General features: G+C 48.4%; 1 protein-coding gene across 1 annotated transcript in view; it reads right to left on the bottom strand.

Annotated features, from left to right (window-relative positions):
* THAP5 (THAP domain containing 5) overlaps positions 1–19920 on the bottom strand; it is an 86376-nt gene extending 66456 nt beyond the window's left edge. The window contains exons 1-2 of the mRNA XM_063927295.1: positions 19897–19920; positions 10925–10982 (exon numbers count right to left, since the gene is read on the bottom strand). The gene's annotated coding sequence lies outside the window, so the exon portion shown is untranslated. The remainder of the gene's footprint in view (positions 1–10924; positions 10983–19896) is intronic.
* Positions 19921–20069: the final 149 nt, after the last annotated feature.

Genomic DNA, 20069 nt, shown 5'->3' with positions numbered 1-20069 from the left:
ACCTGTAGAACTTGACAAACGTGTTTGTCCCTGACCAGGTAGCGACCCGGCATAGTTGCAAATCCGAGACACCAAGGGCAGCCGCCAGGAAGAACCCACCGACCTAGTAGAGTGGGCCTTGATAGACTTAGGAATAGGTAAGGCCGCCAAAGCATAGGCCTGTTGAATAGTAAGCCTAATCCAACGGGCAATAGACTGTTTCAAAGCAGGACAACCCTTCTTGTGAGCATTATACAGCACAAAGAGGGAATCCGACTTTCAGACAGCAGCTGTCCTCTTGACATAGATCCTCAGGGCTCTCACCACATCCAAGGACTCCGGAATGGAAGAAGTGGCCGAAGCCGCCGGAACCACGATAGGCTGATTCAGGTGGAAAGCAGAAACCACCTCCGGCAGGAACTGCTGGCGAGTCCTGAGCTTTGGTCTAGCCTCATGAAAGACCAAGGAGGGACTCCTGCAAGACAAAGCTCCGAGTTCCGAAACACGCCTGGCCGAAGCTAAGGCCAACAGCATGACCATCTTCCATGTAAGGTACTTGTCCTCTACCCACATTAACGGTTCAAACCAAGAGGACTGCAGAAAGGTCAAAACCACGTTTAGATCCCAAGGTGCCACAGGAGGCACAAAAGGAGGATGGGTGTGAAGGACACCCTGTAGAAACGTCTGGACTTCAGGTGAAGCAGCCAATTTCTTCTGGAAGAAGATGGACAAGGCCAAGATCTGTAACTTAAGGGAACCTAACCGTAGGCACATGTCCACACCTTCTTGTAAGAAATACAGAAAACGTCCCAGGTTGAAATACGCAGAAGGATACCTTCGGCCCTCACACCAAGAGACATACAGTTTCCAGATGTGGTTGTAATGAGTCGATGTGACAGCCTTCCTGGCTTGAATCACAGTTGTTATAACCTTACCCAGAATACCCTTTTCAGCTAGAATGTTCTGCTCAACCGCCATGCCGTTAAACGAAGCTGCCATAAGTCCAGGTAGATGAACGGCCTTTGCTGAAGATCTTCCCGCAGAGGTAGAGGCCAGGGGTCGTCTATGGCCATGGCCAGAAGATCAGCGTACCAAACTCTCCGAGGCCAGTCTGGGCAATCAGAATTGCCTGAACCCCTTCCCTTCTGATTCTTTTTAGAACCCTGGGAAGCAACAGAATCGGAGGAAACAGGTACACCAGCTGTTAGGCCCAAGGCGTCGTCAGTGCGCCCACTGCCACCGCTTGAGGGTCCCTTGTCCTGGAGCAATAGCGCCGGAGCTTTTTGTTGAGCTGAGAAGTCATCAAATCGATCTGTGGATAGCCCCACTGATCCGTTATCATCCGGAAAACCTGCGGATGGAGTCTCCACTCTCCTGGGTGTAGGTCGTGACGACTTAGGAAGTCCGCCTCCCAGTTGTCCACTCCCGGAATTAATATGGCCGATAGTGCCCTTGCATTTTCTACCCAGAGGAGTATCTTGGATACCTCTCGCATGCAGGCCCTGCTCTTTGCTCCTCCCTGTCGATTGACGTATGCCACAGCCTTAAAGCAGGTGAGACGCCTGTAGCAGAGCACTGTAGATCGCCCTGAGTTCCAGTATGTTTATTGAAAGAACAGCTTTGTGGCTTGACCACCTGCCCTGGAACTGTGCCCCTTGGGTGACAGCTCTCTAACCTCGAAGGCTTGTGTCCGTGGTCAAGGGAATCCAATCCTAGATCCCGAAGCTCCAACCCTCCAAGAGATTGGAGGGTTGCAACCACCACAGGAGATCCTAGCCTGCGATGAGAGACGTAAGACCTGGTGCATCTGCAGATGCGAACCCAACCATTTCTTCACGAGATCCTCGCATGGAATCTGCCGAATGGAATGGCCTTGTACGAGGCCACCATCTTTCTCAACAGGTGCAAAGATGTACTGAGACCCAGTTCAGCTGCAGAACCGTTCATACCAACTCCTGAAGTTTCCTGGCCTTGTCCACAGGAAGGAAGCTTTTCTGAGCCACTGTGTCCAATATCATCCCTAGGAACTAGAGACGCTGGTTTGGCTCGAGGTGGGATTTCTGCAAGTTCAGAATCCAACCGTGGCGTGGCAGTAATGTTGTCGTGCGACAGATGCTGTCCAATAGTTGTTCCTTCGATCTTGCCTCAGTATTTGATTCCAAACTCCTCCCCCTCTTCCACCTCAGGTGCCTCCTCCTCAGATTCTGAGAAGATGTCAGGTAACCCCCTTTTCTGGGGTAGTGGAAGTGAGAGAGGGGTACACAGCTGCCCACTGATTTATCTTTAATCAGAGTAGCCATGGACTGTTGCAACTGCTGCCTTTCTTGCCTAGCAGTAGTCAATTTATTGGACATGTCAACCATCATAGATTTAATGGAACTCAACCAAGCTGGTTCCTGCAAATCAGCCCCAGAAGTCCCACTATCCTGTGAAGGCTGACTGCATTGCTCACACAGGAGAGAATATACAGGGGAGGGAGAAAATCTAGTGTGACAAGAGAACACACAGCTTTCTTCACCACGCTGACAGGGAACATTTACATCCACACATATACACACAATGACACAGGTACAAGCAAGCCTGCCCAGCCCAGTATGTGTGGAGAGACTCAGAGAAGGAGGGACCAGCACCAACCTGTATCTAATAATGGAGATATTAGAAGTTAGGCAATATGGTATAATTATGTGTGAGGAGCCTAATATAAGGTTCCCACAGCGGGCTCTCCCCCTTTTCTACACCCCTGTACCAGTGTCTGGCCATGGAGCTCTGGAGGAGCTGACTTACCTGCTGCAGCGCTGAGAGTGCAGAAAATGGAGCCAGGAAGCCGCTGGTCCTGCTCTGAGGCAGCTCCGACCCCTCCAATGGCTCTGGGGCTACTTGCATATTTATACTGGCAAAGTCCCAAACAAAGTGTAAAATGAGGTACAAGCACCAATTTTTTCTACCACTGCGCGAGGGGGCTATGGGATCACCCCAGGGAGAGTCCGTATGCCCGCCCCCGTGACCATGCCGCACCTGTACCGGGGGCAACACTCACCACCTTGATCTTCAGGCTCTGTGCTGGGGGGTGTGCTGCTTGCTGCGGGTGAGTGCGCAAGAGCGCAATGTCTGCGGTACACTAACCCTCAGGACCGTTGTCCTGTCAGCGGGTTCCGACTCAGCACCTCCAGGAGGCCGGTGCTGGCCCCTTCCCCCAGCGTCCCTCGGTGCAGGCAGGCTGTTGCCCAACAGCCTACCTGAAAATAACAAATGTTTAAAATAAACTGAAGCAAAATTCTCTGGAGCTCCAGAGTGTGCATCCTCTCCTAAGGGCACATTTTTCTAAACTGAGCTATGGGGAAGGGCATAGAGGGGAGGAGCTCACACACCTTGTTTGAAGTTTTAAACTGCACCGTCTCCTTTGGACCCCATCTATACTTCATCGTACTAAGTGTCCCCAGTATCCCTTATGGATGTTAGAGAAAATAAGAATTTACTTACCGATAATTCTATTTCTCATAGTCCGTAGTGGATGCTGGGGACTCCGTCAGGACCATGGGGAATAGCGGCTCCGCAGGAGACAGGGCACAAAAAGTAAGCTTTTAGGATCACATGGTGTGTACTGGCTCCTCCCCCTATGACCCTCCTCCAAGCCTCAGTTAGGTACTGTGCCCGGACGAGCGTACACAATAAGGAAGGATCTTGAATCCCGGGTAAGACTCATACCAGCCACACCAATCACACCGTACAACTTGTGATTTGAACCCAGTTAACAGTATGATAACAACGAAGAAGCCTCTGAAAAGATGGCTCACAACAATAATAACCCGATTTTTGTAACAATAACTATGTACAAGTATTGCAGACAATCCGCACTTGGGATGGGCGCCCAGCATCCACTACGGACTATGAGAAATAGAATTATCGGTAAGTAAATTCTTATTTTCTCTAACGTCCTAGTGGATGCTGGGGACTCCGTCAAGACCATGGGGATTATACCAAAGCTCCCAAACGGGCGGGAGAGTGCGGATGACTCTGCAGCACCGAATGAGAGAACTCCAGGTCCTCCTTAGCCAGAGTATCAAATTTGTAAAATTTTACAAACGTGTTCTCCCCTGACCACGTAGCTGCTCGGCAAAGTTGTAATGCCGAGACCCCTCGGGCAGCCGCCCAAGATGAGCCCACCTTCCTTGTGGAGTGGGCATTTACAGATTTAGGCTGTGGCAGGCCTGCCACAGAATGTGCAAGTTGGATTGTGCTACAGATCCAACGAGCAATCGTCTGCTTAGACGCAGGAGCACCCATCTTGTTGGGTGCATACAGGATAAACAGCGAGTCAGATTTTCTGACTCCAGCCGTCCTTGAAATATATATTTTCAATGCTCTGACAACGTCCAGCAACTTGGAGTCCTCCACGTCGCTAGTAGCCGCAGGCACCACAATAGGCTGGTTCAAGTGAAAAGCCGAAACCACCTTAGGCAGAAACTGAGGACGCGTCCGCAGTTCTGCCCTGTCCGAATGGAAAAAAAAGTAGCATGGTTACTTTCCATGTAAGATACTTCAAATCTACCGATTTGAGCGGCTCAAACCAATGGGATTTGAGAAAATCCAAAACTACGAAGAGATCCCACGGTGCCACTGGAGGCACAATCGGGGGCTGTATATGTAGTACACCTTTGACAAAGGTTTGTACTTCAGGCACTGAAGCCAATTCTTTCTGGAAGAAAATCGATAAGGCCGAAATTTGAACCTTAATAGACCCCAATTTGAGGCCCATAGACAATCCTGCCTGCAGGAAATGTAGGAATCGACCCAATTGAAATTCCTCCGTTGGGGCCTTCTTGGCCTCACACCACGCAACATATTTTCTCCAAATGCGGTGATAATGTTGTGCGGTCACTTCCTTCCTGGCTTTAATCAAGGTAGGAATAACTTCCTCTGGAATGCCCTTTTCTTTTAGAATCCGGCGTTCAACCGCCATGCCGTCAAACGCAGTCGCGGTAAGTCTTGGAACATACAAGGTCCCTGCTGAAGCAGATCCCTTCTTAACGGTAGAGGCCACGGCTCTTCCGTGAGCATCTCTTGAAGTTCCGGGTACCAAGTCCTTCTCGGCCAATCCGGAGCCACGAGTATTGTTCTTACTCCCCGTAGCCGTATAATTCTCAGTACCTTTGGTATGAGAGGCAGAGGAGGAAACACATACACGGACTGGTACACCCACGGTGTTACCAGAGCGTCCACAGCTATTGCCTGAGGGTCTCTTGACCTGGCGCAATATCTGTCCAGTTTCTTGTTGAGGCGGGACGCCATCATGTCCACCTTTGGTTTTTCCCAACGGTTCACAATCATGTGGAAGACTTCTGGATGAAGTCCCCACTCTCCCGGGTGGAGGTCGTGTCTGCTGAGGAAGTCTGCTTCCCAGTTGTCCACTCCCGGAATGAACACTGCTGACAGTGCTATGACATGATTTTCCGCCCAGCGAAGAATCCTTGCAGCTTCTGTCATTGCTCTTCTGCTTCTCGTGCCGCCCTGTCTGTTTACGTGGGCGACTGCCGTGATGTTGTCCGACTGGATCAACACCGGCTGACCCTGAAGCAGCGGTTTTGCTAGGCTTAGAGCATTGTAAATCGCTCTTAGCTCCAGTATATTTATGTGAAGAGACGTCTCCAGGTTCGACCACACGCCCTGGAAGTTTCTTCCCTGTGTGACTGCTCCCCAGCCTCGTAGGCTGGCATCCGTAGTCACCAGGACCCAGTCCTGTATGCCGAATCTGCGGCCCTCTAACAGATGGGCACTCTGCAACCACCACAGAAGAGACACCCTTGTTCTTGGTGACAGTGTTATCCGCTGATGCATGTGCAGATGCGATCCGGACCATTTGTCCAGCAGATCCCACTGAAATATTCGTGCGTGGAATCTGCCGAATGGAATTGCTTCGTAAGAAGCCACCATCTTTCCCAGGACTCTTGTGCATTGATGTACTGACACATTTCCTGGTTTTAGGAGGTTCCTGACAAGTTCGGATAACTCCCTTGCTTTCTCCTCCGGGAGAAACACCTTTTTCTGAACAGTGTCCAGAATCATTCCCAGGAACAGCAGACGTGTCGTCGGGGTCAATTGAGATTTTGGAAGATTCAGAATCCACCCGTGTTGTTGAAGCACTACTTGGGTTAGTGCTACTCCGACTTCCAGCTGTTCTCTGGACCTTGCCCTTATCAGGAGATCGTCCAAGTAAGGGATAATTAATACGCCTTTTCTTCGTAGAAGAACCATCATTTCGGCCATTACCTTGGTAAAGACCCGAGGTGCCGTGGACAAACCAAACGGCAGCGTTTGAAACTGATAATGACAGTTTTGTATCACGAACCTGAGATACCCTTGGTGTGAAGGGTAAATTGGGACATGCAGATAAGCATCTTTTATGTCCAGGGACATCATGAAGTCCCCTTCTTCCAGATTCGCTATCACTGCTCTGAGTGACTCCATCTTGAACTTGAATTTCTGTATGTACAGGTTCAAGGATTTCAGATTTAGAATAGGTCTTACCGAACCGTCCGGCTTCGGTACCACAAATAGTGTGGAATAATACCCCTTTCCCTGTTGTAGGAGGGGTACCTTGACTATCACCTGCTGAGAATACAGCTTGTGAATGGCTTCCAATACCGTCGCCCTTTCTGAGGGAGACGTTGGTAAAGCAGACTTTAGGAACCGGCGAGGGGGAGACTTTTCGAATTCCAACTTGTAACCCTGAGATACTACCTGCAGGATCCAAGGGTCCACCTGTGAGCGCGCCCACTGTGTGCTGAAAATCTTTAGTCGACCCCCCACCGCCCCTGAGTCCGCTTGCACAGCCCCAGCGTCATGCTGAGGGCTTTGTAGAAGCCGGGGAGGGCTTCTGTTCGTGGGAAGTAGTTGCTTGCTGCACGCCTCTTACCCCTTCCTTTGCCTCTGGGCAAATATGACTGTCCTTTTGCCCGCTTGTTCTTATAGGAACGAAAGGACTGCGGCTGAAAAGACGGTGTCTTTTTCTGTTGGGAGGTGACCTGAGGTAAAAAAGTGGATTTTCCGGCTGTTGCCGTGGCCACCAGATCCGATAGACCGACCCCAAATAATTCCTCTCCTTTATACGGCAATACTTCCATATGCCGTTTGGAATCCGCATCACCTGACCACTGTTGCGTCCATAAACTTCTTCTGGCAGATATGGACATCGCACTTACTCTCGATGCCAGAGTGCAAATATCCCTCTGAGCATCTCGCATATAAAGAAAAGCATCCTTTAATTGCTCTATAGTCAATAAAATACTGTCCCTATCCAGGGTATCAATATTTTCAGTCAGGGAATCCGACCACACCACCCCAGCACTGCACATCCAGGCTGAGGCTATTGCTGGTCGCAGTATAACACCAGTATGTGTGTATATACTCTTCAGGGTAGTTTCCAGCCTCCTATCAGCTGGATCCTTGAGGGCGGCCGTATCAGGAGACGGTAACGCCACTTGTTTTGATAAGCGTGTGAGCGCCTTATCCACCCTAGGGGGTGTTTCCCAGCACGCCCTAACCTCTGGTGGGAAAGGGTATAATGCCAATAACTTCTTTGAAATTAGCAGTTTTCTATCGGGGTTAACCCACGCTTCATCACACACGTCATTTAATTCCTCTGATTCTGGAAAAGCTACAGGTAGTTTTTTCACACCCCACATAATACCCCCCTTTGAGGTACCTGCAGTATCAGAGATATGCAAAGCCTCCTTCATTGCCGTGATCATATAACGTGTGGCCCTATTGGAAAATACGTTTCTTTCTTCACCGTCGACACTAGATTCATCTGTGTCGGTACCTGTGTCGACTGACTGAGGTAAGGGACGTTTTACAGCCCCTGACGGTGCCTGAGACGCCTGGACAGGTACTAACTGGTTTTCCGGCCGTCTCATGTCGTCAACTGACTTTTGCAGCGTGCTAACATTATCACGTAATTCCATAATTAAAGCCATCCATTCCGGTGTCGACTCCCTAGGGGGTGACATCACCATTACCGGCAATTGCTCCGCCTCCACACCAACATCGTCCTCATACATGTCGACACACACGTACCGACACACAGCAGACACACAGGGAATGCTCTTATCGAAGACAGGACCCCACTAGCCCTTTGGGGAGACAGAGGGAGAGTTTGCCAGCACACACCAAAGCGCTATAAAAATGTATATAAACAACCCTAAAAGGTGTTGTTTCTGTTATATGCGCTTAATATATAAAAATATCGCCAAAATATGTCCCCCTTCTCTGTTTTACCCTGTTTCTGTAGTGCAGTGCAGGGGAGAGTCCTGGGAGCCTTCCTCACAGCGGAGCTGAGCAGGAAAATGGCGCTGTGTGCTGAGGAGAATAGGCCCCGCCCCCTAAAACGGCGGGCTCTTCTCCCGGAGTTTGCGATATATGGCAGGGGTTAAATACATCCATATAGCCTCAAGGGCTATATGTGATGTATTTTAGCCATAGAAAAAGGTATTATACATTGCTGCCCAGGGCGCCCCCCCCAGCGCCCTGCACCCTCAGTGACCGCTGGTGTGAAGTGTGCCGACAACAATGGCGCACAGCTGCAGTGCTGTGCGCTACCTTATGAAGACTGAAAAGTCTTCTGCCGCCTGTTTCCGGACCTCTGGACCTCTTCAACTTCGGCATCTGCAAGGGGGGTCGGCGGCACGGCTCCGGGACCGGACTCCATGGCTGGGCCTGTGTTCGATCCCTCTGGAGCTAATGGTGTCCAGTAGCCTAAGAAGCAAATCCATCCTGCACGCAGGTGAGTTCACTTCTCTCCCCTAAGTCCCTCGTAGCAGTGAGCCTGTTGCCAGCAGGACTCACTGAAAATAAGAAACCTAAAAAACTTTTTCTAAGCAGCTCTTTATGAGAGCCACCTAGATTGCACCCTGCTCGGACAGGCACAAAAACCTAACTGAGGCTTGGAGGAGGGTCATAGGGGGAGGAGCCAGTACACACCATGTGATCCTAAAAGCTTACTTTTTGTGCCCTGTCTCCTGCGGAGCCGCTATTCCCCATGGTCCTGACGGAGTCCCCAGCATCCACTAGGACGTTAGAGAAACAGGTATTTTTCGCGGGACCTAATTGAATAGGGAGTTTTAAAAAAAAACGCAAAGAAAAAACACCCGTTGAGTGTGAGAACTAAATATGGGCCAGATGTACTAATCCTGGAGAAGTGATAAAGTGGAAGGTGATAACGCACCAGCTAATCAGCACCTGTCAAGTTACAGGCTGGGTTTGACAGTTAGGAGCTGACTGGCTGGTGCGTTATTATCTTCCACTACTCCAGGTTTAATACATCTGCCCCCATATATGATAGGCTGATTACCCCCAAATTAGTCATTCATCTATTTCAGCAAGAAGGAGTACAATGGGCCATACAAAAAAAATGTGCAGAGCAGAAGATGGATACAATCCCTTTGGAAATGAGTGAAACAAGCTAAACACAAAAGCAATTTTTTGTGATAGGCAATAGACAATTAAGAAATAAATAGTGAAAAAATGTATACAGCAACACAGGTCTTAATAATAAATGACAATAATTGGTGTTGTATCCAGGAATGAGATATCCACAACTCAGTAAAATACTTATATAAACTGTGCCATACTGAGGTATTCCAGTATAGGACAAGTAGCAAAAGTCCCAATACCAGGGTGTTCAAAGTATCTGATGTTAGCTATTTGCTAAGCAGTCAGTGACTGATGACAGTTCCCCAACATACACCTGACCCTACTTCATCTTGCAGTATATTATTTGTGGAATGGAACCCCTAGTTGTAGAAAACTGTCCACACATGGCTAATAAGAGTATACTTTAAGGCAGTAGGGATATATGCCCTGAGTAACAATTAATGTGTTAGATGTAGTAATCAGAAATCTAATCAGAGTTGAGGTATAAAAAAAAAATAGTGAACTAAAGTAGGGAAAAGCCCCGGAAACTATCAAGTGCACACTAACTAATGTAAAAGGTAGCTATCCGTTTATAGCCTGCTTGGAGAAAAGATGCCCAAATTAGTGATAATCCACAATGAACAGGTCAAGTGATAGAGGAAATAAGAGAAAAGTATAAACAGATACCTTTAGAATATACTTCCTGTATGTACTTGGTTGCAGTAGAGCACTGCTGAGCGCACAACAGTTGCCCCATGATGGCTGACACGCATTTCACCACAAATGGCTTGCTAGTAGAGGGCCAGATTAAGAGGTGGATGCAAAATTCCATCGCGACTGCACCTTTGTACACAGCAGTGCTGTGAAAATGATCCTGCGGCTTCTGGAATTTGTACAGAAACACCCACCTGCAGCATCTCTAATGCACCATTGGCTTTGTGAGCAAGCCTATGGTTGCTCAGATTGCTTGTTGGAAATAAGCCGCGGGGCCATTGCAACTGCATACACAGACACAGTTGATGGCTGTAGAACACCTCCGAAAAGGTTTGCAACATGCCTGCGTTTGAGTAGCCATCCCCATTACCTCCCATAAATGCATACTGGCTGTCAATCACTCTGCATCCAAATTGTCACTGCGTGGTGCAAAACAAACCCCTAAAATGTCCAAACATTGGAATAGCATCCACCTCTGAAGCAGGCCCAGAGTCAGTGAACCCATACTAGGGCACTTTTCCATTGAATAATTTAGGCTCATCAACATTGCTGTTCACCAATCATTGAGCCACAATATATGTGATTGAGCTTTCTGATTCATCATCATCCCCCAGATTTCCTCCGTGTGTAGCATCACAAAGCCACGTGTGGCATTTAAAAATTAGTTGACATCTGATAAATGCATGTTAAATTTAAAAAAATTGACAGATATTTTATTGCCTACAAAGTTACAACTGCCTGAATTATCAACTACTATAAATATTTAAGGTGATGAATTTTAAACATACTAAAAAAAAGTCCTATTTCATTTTAAAATACATACCTTTTGGATAATTCAGCTGACTTTAGACTGCAACCACTAAGACAACAAATCCAGCACACTATTGCAAAAATAAACAAATGAGAAAATGGTATTATTATTATTGTCCTTTATTTGTAAAGTCCCACAATTCTTTGCAGGGCCAAAAAGTGGGGGGAAATCAGAGCATACATAAAACGGGAGGCATTTGATATGCTGCCTGTCGGAAACCCGGTGCTCACCATACCGATGCCGGAATCCCGACAGCCAGCATACCGACAACTATTCCCCTCTTGGGGTGTCCACGACACCCCTGGAGGGAGAAAAAATGGCCTGCCGCCGTGCCCGCAGCGAGCCTGCAAGGGCTCTTATGCGCTCACCCCGCTGCCTGCATGCCGGCGGTCGGGATCCCGGCCCTGGATACTGGCCGCTGGGCTCCCAAGTGCCGGCATAACATACTAAACCCCATAAAACAAAGGCCAACAAGGCAGACCTAGTTAATGCAAATGTGAAAAGGGTCCTGCTTATAAGAACATACAGTCTAGTGTAAAAATAAGAATTTACTTACCGATAATTCTATTTCTCGGAGTCCGTAGTGGATGCTGGGGTTCCTGAAAGGACCATGGGGAATAGCGGCTCCGCAGGAGACAGGGCACAAAAAAGTAAAGCTTTACTAGGTCAGGTGGTGTGCACTGGCTCCTCCCCCTATGACCCTCCTCCAGACTCCAGTTAGGTACTGTGCCCGGACGAGCATACACAATAAGGGAGGCATTTTGAATCCCGGGTAAGACTCATACCAGCCACACCAATCACACCGTACAACTTGTGATCTAAACCCAGTTAACAGTATGACAACAGAAAGGGCCTCTTAAAGATGGCTCCTTAACAATAACCCGAATTAGTTAACAATAACTATGTACAAGTATTGCAGATAATCCGCACTTGGGATGGGCGCCCAGCATCCACTACGGACTCCGAGAAATAGAATTATCGGTAAGTAAATTCTTATTTTCTCTATCGTCCTAAGTGGATGCTGGGGTTCCTGAAAGGACCATGGGGATTATACCAAAGCTCCCAAACGGGCGGGAGAGTGCGGATGACTCTGCAGCACCGAATGAGAGAACTCCAGGTCCTCCTTTGCCAGGGTATCAAATTTGTAAAATTTTACAAACGTGTTCTCCCCCGACCACGTAGCTGCTCGGCAGAGTTGTAATGCCGAGACCCCTCGGGCAGCCGCCCAAGATGAGCCCACCTTCCTTGTGGAGTGGGCTTTTACAGTTTTAGGCTGTGGCAGGCCTGCCACAGAATGTGCAAGTTGAATTGTGTTACAAATCCAACGAGCAATCGACTGCTTAGAAGCAGGTGCGCCCAACTTGTTGGGTGCATACAATATAAACAGCGAGTCAGATTTTCTGACTCCAGCCGTCCTTGCAATGTATATTTTTAAGGCTCTGACAACGTCCAACAACTTGGAGTCCTCCAAGTCGCTAGTGGCCGCAGGCACCACAATAGGTTGGTTCAGATGAAATGCTGATACCACTTTAGGGAGAAAATGCGGACGAGTCCGCAGTTCTGCCCTATCCGAATGGAAGATTAGATAAGGACTTTTATAAGATAAAGCCGCCAATTCAGATACTCTCCTGGCAGAGGCCAGGGCTAGTAACATAGTCACTTTCAATGTGAGATATTTCAAATCCACCTTTTTCAATGGTTCAAACCAATGGGATTTGAGGAAATCTAAAACTACATTTAGATCCCACGGTGCCACCGGAGGCACCACAGGAGGCTGTATATGCAGTACTCCCTTGACAAAAGTCTGGACCTCAGGGACAGAGGCCAATTCTTTTTGGAAGAATATTGACAGGGCCGAAATTTGAACCTTAATGGATCCCAATTTGAGACCCATAGATAATCCTGATTGCAGGAAATGTAGGAAACGACCCAGTTGGAATTCCTCCGTCGGAACCCTCCGATCCTCGCACCACGCTACATATTTTCGCCAAATGCGGTGATAATGTTTCACGGTGACTTCCTTCCGTGCCTTAATCAAGGTAGGAATGACTTCTTCTGGAATGCCTTTCCCTTTTAGGATCTGGCGTTCAACCGCCATGCCGTCAAACGCAGCCGCGGTAAGTCTTGAAAAAGACAGGGACCCTGCTGTAGCAGGTCCCTTCTCAGAGGTAGAGGCCACGGTTCGTCCGTGAGCATCTCTTGAAGTTCCGGATACCAAGTCCTTCTCGGCCAATCCGGAACCACTAGTATTGTTCTTACTCTTCTTTGCCGTATGATCTTCAATACCTTTGGTATGAGCGGCAGAGGAGGAAACACATACACTGACTGGTACACCCAAGGAGTTACCAGTGCGTCCACAGCTATTGCCTGTGGATCTCTTGACCTGGCGCAATATTTGTCCAGTTTCTTGTTGAGGCGAGACGCCATCATGTCTACAATTGGTCTTTCCCAACGGTCTATTAACATGTTGAAGACTTCTGGATGTAGACCCCACTCTCCCGGATGAAGATCGTGTCTGCTGAGGAAGTCTGCTTCCCAGTTGTCCACGCCCGGGATGAACACTGCTGACAGTGCTATCACGTGATTCTCCGCCCAGCGAAGAATCTTGGCAGCTTCTGCCATTGCACTCCTGCTTCTTGTGCCGCCCTGCCTGTTTACATGGGCGACCGCCGTGATGTTGTCCGACTGAATCAACACCGGCTTTCCTTGCAGGAGAAGTTCCGCCTGGCTTAGAGCATTGTAGATTGCTCTTAGTTCCAGAATGTTTATGTGAAGAGACTTTTCCAGACTCGTCCATACTCCCTGGAAGTTTCTTCCTTGTGTGACTGCTCCCCAGCCTCTCAGGCTGGCGTCCGTGGTCACCAGGATCCAATCCTGAATGCCGAATCTGCGGCCTTCTAATAGGTGAGCCTTCTGCAACCACCACAGAAGTGACACCCTTGTCTTTGGTGACAGGGTTATTCGCAGGTGCATCTGCAGATGCGACCCTGACCATTTGTCCAACAGATCCCTTTGGAATATTCTTGCATGGAATCTGCCGAATGGAATTGCTTCGTAAGAAGCCACCATTTTTCCCAGGACTCTTGTGCATTGATGTACTGACACTTTTCCTGGTTTTAGGAGGTTCCTGACCAGATCGGATAACTCCTTGGCTTTTTCCTCTGGAAGGAAAACCTTTTTCTGAACCGTGTCCAGAATCATTCCTAGGAACAGCAGACGAGTTGTCGGGATTAAATGGGATTTTGGAATATTCAGAATCCACCCGTGTTGTCTTAGCACCTCTTGAGATAGTGCTAAAGCTGTCTCCAGCTGTTCTCTGGACCTTGCCCTTATTAGGAGATCGTCCAAGTATGGGATAACTAATACGCCTTTTCTTCGAAGAAGAATCATCATCTCGGCCATTACCTTGGTAAAGACCCGAGGCGCCGTGGACAATCCGAACGGCAGCGTCTGAAACTGATAGTGACAGTTTTGAACAATGAACCTGAGGTACCCCTGGTGTGCGGGGTAAATCGGAACGTGTAGATACGCATCCTTGATGTCCAAGGATACCATAAAGTCCCCTTCTTCCAGGTTCGCTATCACTGCTCTGAGTGACTCCATCTTGAACTTGAACTTTTTTATGTAGAGGTTCAAGGACTTCAGATTTAGAATAGGCCTTACCGAGCCATCCGGCTTCGGTACCACAAATAGAGTGGAATAATACCCCTTTCCTTGTTGTAATAGGGGTACTTTGACTATCACCTGCTGAGCGTACAGCTTGTGAATGGCTTCCAACACCCTCTCCCTTTCGGAAGAGACGGTTGGTAAGGCAGACTTCAGGAAACGATGAGGAGGATCCGTCTCTAATTCCAACCTGTACCCCTGAGATATTATCTGCAGGATCCAGGGGTCTACCTGCGAGTGAGCCCACTGCGCGCTGTAATTTTTGAGACGGCCCCCCACTGTCCCCGAGTCCGCTTGAGAGGCCCCAGCGTCATGCTGAGGTTTTTGCAGGAGCCGGGGAGGGCTTCTGTTCCTGGGAAGGAGCTGCCTGTTGGTGTCTCTTCCCTCTTCCTCTGCCTCGTGGCAGGTACGACAAGCCCTTTGCTCTCTTATTTTTGTAGGAGCGAAAAGGCTGCGGTTGAAAGGTCGGTGCCTTTCTCTGTTGGGGAGTGACTTGAGGTAAAAAAGTGGATTTCCCGGCAGTAGCCGTGGCCACCAAGTCTGATAGACCAACTCCAAATAACTCCTCCCCTTTATACGGCAAAACCTCCATGTGACGTTTTGAATCCGCATCGCCTGTCCACTGTCGTGTCCATAAGGCTCTTCTGGCTGAAATGGACATAGCACTCACCCGAGATGCCAGTGTGCAAATATCCCTCTGTGCATCACGCATATAGATAAATGCATCCTTTATTTGTTCTAACGACAGTAAAACATTGTCCCTATCTAGGGTATCAATATTTTCAATCAGGGATTCTGACCAAACTACTCCAGCACTGCACATCCAGGCAGTTGCTATAGCTGGTCGTAGTATAACACCTGCATGTGTGTATATATTCTTTTGAATAACTTCCATCTTTCTATCTGATGGATCCTTAAGTGCGGCCGTCTCAGGAGAGGGTAACGCCACTTGTTTGGATAAGCGTGTGAGCGCCTTGTCCACCTTAGGGGGTGTTTCCCAGCGCGCCCTAACCTCTGGCGGGAAAGGGTATAATGCCAATAACTTTTTTGAAATTATCAACTTTTTATCAGGAGCAACCCACGCTTCATCACACACGTCATTTAATTCTTCTGATTCAGGAAAAACTGTTTGTAGTTTTTTCACACCATACATAATACCCTGTTTTACGGTATCTGTAGTATCAGCTAAATGTAACGTCTCCTTCATTGCCAAAATCATATAACGTGTGGCCCTACTGGAAAATACGTTTGAATTTCTACCGTCGTCACTGGAATCAGTGCCCGTGTCTGGGTCTGTGTCGACCGACTGAGGCAAAGGGCGTTTTACAGCCCCTGACGGTGTTTGAGGCGCCTGGACAGGCATTAATTGATTGTCCGGCCGCCTCATGTCCTCAACTGACTGTTTAAGGGAAGATAAACCATCACGTAATTCCACAAATAAAGGCATCCATTCTGGTGTCGACCCCCTGGGGGGTGACATCTGCATATTTGGCAATTGCTCCGCCTCCACACCAATATCGTCCTCATACATGTCGACACCACGTACCGACACACACCGCAAACTCACAGGGAATGCTCTAATGAAGACAGGACCCACTAGCCCTTTTGGGGAGACAGAGGGAGAGTCTGCCAGCACACACCACAAAGCGCTATATATACAAGGGATATCCTTATATTAAGTGCTCCCTTATAGCTGCTTTAATATATATATATATAGCCATTAATGTGCCCCCCCTCTCTGTTTTACCCTGTTTCTGTAGTGCAGTGCAGGGGAGAGACCTGGGAGCCGTTCTGACCAGCGGAGCTGTGACAGAAAATGGCGCCGTGTGCTGAGGAGATAGGCCCCGCCCCTTTTTCGGCGGGTTCTTCTCCCGCTATTTTTCCAGTCAGGCAGGGGTTAAATATCTCCATATAGCCCCTATGGGCTATATGTGAGGTATTTTTAGCCTTGTATAAGGTTTATATTTGCCTCTCAGAGCGCCCCCCCCCAGCGCTCTGCACCCTCAGTGACTGCCCAGTGAAGTGTGCTGAGAGGAAAATGGCGCACAGCTGCAGTGCTGTGCGCTACCTTATGAAGACTGAGGAGTCTTCAGCCGCCGGTTTCCGGACCTCTTCACGCTTCAGCATCTGCAAGGGGGTCGGCGGCGCGGCTCCGGGACCGGACTCCACGGCTGGGCCTGTGTTCGATCCCTCTGGAGCTAATGGTGTCCAGTAGCCAAGCAGCAAATCCACTCTGCATGCAGGTGAGTTTACTACTTTCCCCCTAAGTCCCACGTTGCAGTGATCCTGTTGCCAGCAGGACTCACTGTAAAGAAAAAAACCTAAACTAAACTTTCTCTAAGCAGCTCTTTAGGAGAGCCACCTAGATTGCACCCTTCTCGTTCGGGCACAAAATCTAACTGGAGTCTGGAGGAGGGTCATAGGGGGAGGAGCCAGTGCACACCACCTGACCTAGTAAAGCTTTACTTTTTTGTGCCCTGTCTCCTGCGGAGCCGCTATTCCCCATGGTCCTTTCAGGAACCCCAGCATCCACTTAGGACGATAGAGAAAAGTGCACAGCTAAGATGAGCAAGTGTGGAGATTGGAACCTTGGTAAAAAGTATAAAATCTTAGCTGTGTAAGTTGCACAAAGTATGTACTGTATACAGTAAATACCAATGTCTATGATAAATCAGTCATACTGCAAGGGTTTGGATGGACATCCCAGCGGACGGGATGCCGGCAGTCAGAATACCGACTGCAGCATCCCGATGATTAAAATCCCAATGGCCCCCTAACCCTCCCCGGGGATGCCTAACCACCCCTTCCTGCAGCCTAACCGTCACCCCCTACTCTTACCTCTCCGGTGGCCCAGCAGTGTAGCGATTGGGAACCCGGTGCCGGGACTGTGATCTCTGTCGGGATATCAGCGTCGGCATTCCGGCGTCGGTATTTTGACAGCCACAATCCCAACTGCCGGGATTCTAACCAGATCCCTAATGCAAAGCATACTGTAGCAGGGGTACATCTGCTTCTATCCATATACCTTTTTTTTTATTTTTTATAAATCTTTGGTGAAACGAATTCCTGGTAGTGGTTTATACTTCTATGGCCCAATACATAGTTTAGCACTGCATCAGTTTCTCAGGGACTTCTTAGTCTAAGCAAGTTCTAAACTATTTATTCAAGACAAAGATTTTTTTTGCTAATATGATGAATTAGATTAGTTTAGGGGGTGACAATTATGAAAAAATATGTCAACACTTTCCCCAGGGTTGCTTTTACATACTTTAGAACTGCCCCAGAGAACTATTTATTATTTTAAGTAAACTGACAAAAGTGGGTACTTTAATCAAGGTCTTAAGGAGTTATATTGGCAGAATGAGTGAACGTTTTCTGGTTTAATTATTTTAACAAGTTTTAGGATTTATTAGAGCCTAACCTAAATCTCAACTATTTCTATTATGAACAGATCAAAGGTCATAGATAAGTAAATGATCTCATGCAAGACATCTCTGGTGGGTGACATTATATGATTTATATGATTATGATCTGGGATTGCACCAACTATGTGGGAAGTGTAACAGTAACCTTTTTAAGGGTGGTACACACGGAGAGATCCAGCACAGACCGCTCAGCACACAGCGCGATGTGTGCTGAGGGTGGGTGGGGACGCTCACTTCACCCAGCGGTGAAGTGAGCGATCTGACTAGATTGTGCCTGTATGCATGCCAATCTATAGTCAGCGATAGAGATGCGCTATGGGGCATACACATGGGGCGATGTGTGCTTCTTCTCTAAGCAATCTAATCAGAATTGTAGCATACAACGCTACGTGTGTACCCCCCTTTAATCTTGATCTTCAATATAAAACAAAGATAACTCTTTTTGCCAAGTGCTCTGATTGTAGGCATTACTATTGGGTAGACTGAGGCCTCTTTATGAGGGTGGGGGTGGGGGGTATATATATCAAAGTTTAGAGAGAGATAAAATTGTGAGAGATAAAGTACCAACCAATCAGCTCCTATCATTTTTCATACAAAGGAGGGTATCCAATTAGATGCAATGTTTTCGGCGAATGAAAATGTCCAGATATTTTTGATTGATGGTCATTATCGTGGTATCCAATTACAGGCGGTTTTGATTGTCCAAAAATGACCAGCGGTCGTGCGATAACACATGGGATAAACTCTTGATCCCCATGTGTTATCGCAGATTACGCTTCGGGTACCTTAGGCACCCGTAGCATAATCCTCAATAAGTGCCGGCATTGGGGGGAGCATACCGCATCGGGGATAATTGGATACCCCCCCCCCCCCCTTCCCCCCCCCAGCCTATAAAACAGGCATGTCCAAACTGCGGCCCTCCAGCTGTTGTGAAACTACATATCCCATCATGCCCTGACAGTTTTGCTGTCAGAGAATGCTAAAGCTGTGTCAGGGCATGCTGGGATGTGTAGTTTCTCAACAGCTGAAGGGCCACAGTTTGGGCATGCCTGCTATAAAATATAAGGCAGAAGATAGTTAGGTAGTACTTGATATCTCACATTTTTAATAAATACCCTTTGAGTTTTAATACATAAATTCTGCGAGAACGGCTAAATTCTCAAGATTATAGCAAAATAAAGTGTTGAGATCCATGTATGACTGCTGGGTGCAGGAGATGCACAGCTCACAGGTACGGGGATAGGGGGATATACGTTCAAGATCCCAGCTGTAGAAATACCAACGCCGGAATACAAGACACTCCATCAGAACGCTGACGGAATACTGACGGCTGAGATACCGAAGGTAAGTGCAGCTGGGAGGCAAGGAGAGAGAGAGAGAGAGAGAGAGTGTGTGTGAGGAGAGAGGGAGGCGCTATGGTTATGTTTAGGCAAAAAGAAGGGAGGTTGGGGTTAAGCTGTGCCAAGGGAGGATTAGGGGTACAGTACTAACCTCACCCCTGTCGGGATAGTGACTATCAGGATGCCAGCGTCGGTACTGTGACCGCCGGGTTTGCATACCGATCCCGGATGAGGGATTGGGGACATTTAACAAGCTCTAAACTTAGTTCCCCACCTACCCTGTACACTACAGTACGGTACACAGCAGCCGGGGAGGGAGTTCTCCCGAGCGGTCACTGTCAGTAATGGCACTGCTGGGAGACACATCGGTGCGGTATATGAGGGGCTACGGGTCTGACCTCTGCTGTAGGGAGCTGGCACCCGAGGAGAGGCTGCAGCGGCGGCTTAATTCTTCCGCATCCGGCCACCGCACCTGTGACCTGGCGTACAGATAACAGCCTTTCCCCATGCGGAAAGTACCGCACACGGCAGGCCGGAGAGAAACCCCGCTCACCCTGTCTCTGCGCTGCAGCCGGCTCATCACTGCCGCATCATTTATTGTATTCACTTTGAAGTTTATGAACGCGTTGGGCCTGTTATGTTTTACGTTGCCCGAGCACACATGGCAGTGTAAGCCGCTCCCTTGACGTGTACCTGGCCTGCTGTAGACATTGCGTGTACTAGAGA

The sequence above is a fragment of the Pseudophryne corroboree genome, chromosome 6, assembly GCF_028390025.1.
Source record: "Pseudophryne corroboree isolate aPseCor3 chromosome 6, aPseCor3.hap2, whole genome shotgun sequence".
Classification (NCBI taxonomy): Eukaryota; Metazoa; Chordata; class Amphibia; order Anura; family Myobatrachidae; genus Pseudophryne; species Pseudophryne corroboree.
The sequence above is the reverse complement of the archived record's forward strand: the minus strand, read 5'-3'. Positions and strand labels throughout refer to the sequence as shown.